The sequence below is a fragment of the Rattus norvegicus genome, chromosome 7, assembly GCF_036323735.1.
Source record: "Rattus norvegicus strain BN/NHsdMcwi chromosome 7, GRCr8, whole genome shotgun sequence".
Lineage (NCBI taxonomy): Eukaryota > Metazoa > Chordata > Mammalia > Rodentia > Muridae > Rattus > Rattus norvegicus.
In genome coordinates this window covers 16,935,855-16,940,854 of record NC_086025.1, presented here as the reverse complement: position 1 = coordinate 16,940,854, position 5,000 = coordinate 16,935,855, and the positions used below count along the sequence as shown (strand labels likewise).

At 46.1% G+C, this 5,000-nt stretch overlaps 1 long non-coding RNA gene across 1 annotated transcript; it reads left to right on the top strand.

Annotated features, from left to right (window-relative positions):
- The first annotated feature begins 3,145 nt into the window (after positions 1-3,145).
- On the top strand, positions 3,146-4,788 carry LOC134479841 (uncharacterized). The gene is made up of 2 exons (XR_010053637.1): positions 3,146-3,266; positions 3,464-4,788. It is a non-coding gene; the product is annotated as an uncharacterized LOC134479841 (long non-coding RNA).
- Positions 4,789-5,000: the final 212 nt, after the last annotated feature.

Sequence of the window (5,000 nt, the reverse complement as noted above, 5' to 3'; positions counted from 1 at the left end):
AACTGAGCTTTAACGGGGGGGAAGGCCTCCAGTACCCTTCACCTCTTCTCACCTAAAAAATAACACAAACAAAATTAGGCCTCATGTCAACAACTTGAAGCCAGACTGTTGGGGGGAAACATGACAGTATAACATGTCAGTATACTCAAAAATGGTGCTAACGATGCATGTAGGACCGCCAGTGAGCAAATGTGTGCCCGAGAAATACAAAGGCTTACATAGGTGGTGCTTATTCAATTCTCTAGCAGACAGACCAGAGCACAAAGAGACTGAAAAATAATATAAAGGCATGGTAGCCAGTGCACTAATATAAAAGTTAAGATCCTTTATTTTTTCATACTATTTTCACATCCTGCTGTGTATGGTACACTTCATAGCACATCTCAATTCAGAAGCCACGTTGTCAAAGAACAATACTTGATTGACACTTAATCTAAAAAAAATAGACTTCAAAAAAAGATTCTGGACTGGTTGGCGGCTTGTACCCTTAGGCCCTGCACTAAGGAGGCAGAGGCGGGTGGCACTCTGAGTTTCAGGCAGCCTGGTCTACAGAGAATCCCTGTCTGCAAAACAAAACAAAGCAAAACAAAACAAAACAAAACAAAACAAAGCACACAAAACAGATTCAAAAGCTTAAGTTACTTCAGAGTTTGTTTCCCCAGCGGTGCGATGGACAAAGGCACTGTTGCCATGCCTGACCCCTTGAGTTTGCTCCACAGGGCCTACAGGGTGGAAGGAGAGAAGTGACTCCATGCTTTATACTTTGTCCATGACCACCACAGTGGCCTCGACATACAAATAAATAAAGGAATATATCTTTAAAATATTTTACAGAGGGAGCTGGAGAGGCTCAGTGTTTGAAAGCTCTTCCCACTCTTCCAAAGTGAGACCTGAGTCTGGAGCCTATAATTTACATCTAGTGGCTCACAGTCCCTTGCAGTTCCAGCTCCAGAGAATCCAAAACCTCTTATGGCTCCAAGGGCACACACATGCCATACACTCAACACAGATATACACACATGCATAGATAATAAAATACATCTTTTAAAATATTTTAAAGGCTTTCCCCCAACTTTCAAATATAAACGTCAATGAAAAATTTCTTCCTCAACCATTTAAGTCCCATTATGCTGACTGCTTAGTTTAGATGGGAGTGAAAGAAATTCTTCTACAGAAGAGGACCAGACTGGTAACACTTAGTTTAGTTTCTCTGTTGCCAGCAGTGTCTTTTAAAATGCACTTGTAATAGAAACATTACTCCGACACAACTCTACCTTTCACAAGGATCTCAGAAAGCAGTTTCCACCTCAGTTGTCACTCTTGAGCTTCCTGGATACTGACCATCAAAAGATCACTTTCAGACATAGCAGAGGAGATTCAAGTTCTGCCTTTCAGAAGCTTAAACATCCTTAGGAAACAGAGCAGTTTAGGCACACACTTGGGACTTGCACACAAGAGAAAAGGCCCTGGAAGTGCCCAGAGCAGAGAGGTGTTTTAAAAAAAAAAAGGTGCAAAAGATTAATTTAGTCAACACTAAAGATCCACCAATCAATAATTCTGTGCCAAGCAACTTGATCAGGGATTTCGCCAGAATCCCCTTGGCTAATGTCAATAAGGCCTTCTCGAAGACATCATGATTTAAGCCATTCTCATCTGAATTACGGCTTTAGCAATCCTTTGCTTGACAGCAAATAAACAAAGAGTACACATGTGAATAATTTTCTGCCACTCAGCAAAAGGAAAGAGCAATTGAGACAATGACAATGTGAACAACAATAATGTTCCAAGGAAGTGAGGTGTCCACAAAACTCCATTTTAAAAGAATATGGCAAAAAATGTTTTTCATGTTGTTTAGCCAAACTTTTCAATTGTACAGTGTAGCAAATGGTCAAAATTAATCCATAACAACTAATTCTGATATTGGTAGTTCCCCACCTGGAGGCATTAAATGTTAAATGGATTCTTCAAAACTGAAGAATCCTTTGTTGTGAATTTACTAGCACCTAACTTTCTCACACCACTGGGAAGTGAGGTTGAGTGTGAACAATGGTTTTTGACATTGACCCATTAAGTCCCACCTAATAAATAAAACTCAGTTTCCCCACTTCAGTCCCTTCTCTTCTTATCCTGCTCAATGTAGCTATTTCCCAGCATCTTTTTACCAGGGGTCACAGACACTACCCTACCCACTGTGTGGAAGGTGAAAGAATCTAAAAGTTCAGGTATAAACATTTGCTGTTTCTACTAAGGACTCAACTTTTTTCCCACCTCAGTCAAAAAGTTTAAAGCAAGACAAATACTAAGATTGTTTTGAGCTGTTCCATCCAGAGGATTTTTTTTCCTCATTAGATCTTCTTACCAGAAAAAATATTTACATATTCTGTAGAAATTAATTCATTCTGAGCAAGGATTTTTTTTTTTAAACGGGAACATTCTCAGGTAATGTCTATTTAATCAAATGCAATCTCTGACACAAGCTCAACCTACAGAAAGCCACGGTGCTTTTTTTCTTTTTTAATAGGAGCAGGCACAAGAAGAAATAAACTATACCAGAAACACACATTCCAGTCCTACAGTTCAAGCACTATTTCGAGAAAAGTGAAAATAAAGTCCCACATCTCCCTAGGCAACAGACGGTTCTTGAGGGGAGGCTAGGTGCAGAGTATGCCCCAATACATGTTCAACACCCAACATTCTGCCTCTTCCAGTTGCCTGAATTCCCGCCACCCACCAGGGACACTGGACAACTTCACCAGGTTAACACGGGTGGGATGGGGGGGCGTGACCTCTGGTGCAGAGAAACCACTGTGATCCTGACGCAAGTAAAATACTCCTGAAAGTTTTCCAAATGTACTGGTGCATAGCTTCCCTAAAGGCTGAACGTTCCTCGGGAGCAGGAAAGCCGGGTTCCCTAGTTTGCCAGACTTGTGCAAAGGGCTGGGAGGCAGAGGAGGGTGCCGAGCGCCCAGCTGCCCTGGCGGCCCCTCCTCTCCCGTCTCTCTTGGCATCTCTGCCACTCGCCAGGGCTGGAGCTGCAACCCTGCTGCCAAATCCACTGGGCAAAGAAGGCTGAGAGCCAACCGTCAGGTGAACCTGAAGCCCAGGCCCCCCGACCGCTGCAGGCACGAGGGACCCTGTGCGGACCCGCCCACTTAGAGCGCCACAGGACCGCAGGGCGCACGGCCTGGGCGATCAGGGACACCGTAGAGGGAGGGCTCGCAGTGCGGTGTCCTAGAGGATGAAGCCGCGCCGCTGCGCCGCCACAGGTAGGGGACTTGGGTGGCCTCGCAGCCCCGACACCCACACGCCTTTCATTTGGCCTCTCAGGCAACTGAGTCAGCCCGACTTCAGGGCTAAGCTCTGTGCAAAGCTGAGGCGCATGGGAAGGTTGAAGGAGAGGCCACGTGCCTCTGTGCCTAACTTCAAGCCGCACCCCCGACCACGGTCTCATGCTTGCCCACAGATGGTGCTCCCGGACTATGGGAGGCGACCTCGCACCGGAGCTCACCTTGATGTAGCCAGCCAGAAGAACAACGGGCGCCCAGAGCCTGAGTAGCAGCAAGACAAGAAGCTTGCCGGTGGCCGCCATCCCTGGCCTGGTCGCCGTGGCCTGGGCTCTCCTACACTCATGCACAGCCAGACCAGAGCGTCTCCCTATCAGCATCAAAAACCTTCTGAAGCCGGCTCACCACCACTCTGGTGGGTTTTAACCGACTTCAACAGACTTCACAAAACCACGCCCTTCTTCAACAGGATCCAATACAAGCAGGCATAAGTAGCCTAACTTGCCGCCCCTTGTTTAACCAAGGCCCAATCAGAGCATGGATGCACCGTCTCCCCTCCCCGTCCAGCACGTGCCCCCGCATGGCCCCGCCCCAAGACACGACAGCCCCGCCCCTGCTCTGGACTCCAGGCTGGGGAATCAGGAGTATTGTGGGCAGACCATGGGCCGCTGTTCCTAAGGCCTGAGGCTCCTGCGTGGTTATCTATTGGGGTGGTTCTACATCATCCACCTTCAGCCTAGGGATTCAGGCACGCCCCACTCCCCCGTCCCTGCGGGATATTTTCCGATTCCTTTGGGTACAGCTCTCTTTGGAGCTTCTGGAAAATGTTTTAATTAAAAAACAGGATGAATTGTTGGGAGGTCCGGACAGTTAGGAGGGGCTTAGTGAATCAGTTTCAAGGATATCCTGAAATTGTTTTAAATTGCTGAAGGAGCTTTCCCAAAGGATACAACGTTTCAATCTACCCTCCTGTTACCCTACAGGGGGGAAGGCTCCATCTACACTGCTACAGCTTTTTCAGGGAAGCATTAATTTTTTGGGGGGTCAAAGGTCTCCAATTGTAGCCTGCTGGGGAAAGAGCTCACACACCACCAGTTAGTAACCCCTTTTCTACCCTCTGTAAGGAAGTGCAATAAACTCCCTGAGGCCCCACAGTGAACTCTAGCCTCATACCTCAGTTTGTCACTGTGACTTTGGGAATGGAGAATAGACCTTGTTTACCACGACCCAAGGGAAGGAATTTTAGCTACATGTGTTTAGCTCAGTACACAGTCCTTAAGTAAGTGCCTGGTTCAGAATGGTAGGATCATTGTTTAGAAGATTAGAAAAAAGGGACCAGAGATGGCAATAGGACAATAGTAGCTCACTATTGAGCAGCGATTTTTAAATTTACAAATTTCTTTTGTATACATTCTCTGGTTTCATATTCATATGGACCCTGTACAGCTCAGTTACTTCATTCCTAGGAAAATAACCTAGGCTGAGAATAAATATTTTAAATGCATTTGAGGGATTAGTTATTTACTTACATACTTTGAAGTTGAAGACACAGCCCAGAGATCAGCATGCCCTATGCGAGTCCACCGCCTTCTTCATAGTCCTTGGTTTCCCTGAGACACAAGTCCTGCTGTGGAACCAGGCTGTCCCTGAGTTTACTATAAAACTCAAGCTGTCTGTTCCTCCTGCTTCTGCCTCTTAGTGCTATGGTTATAGGAG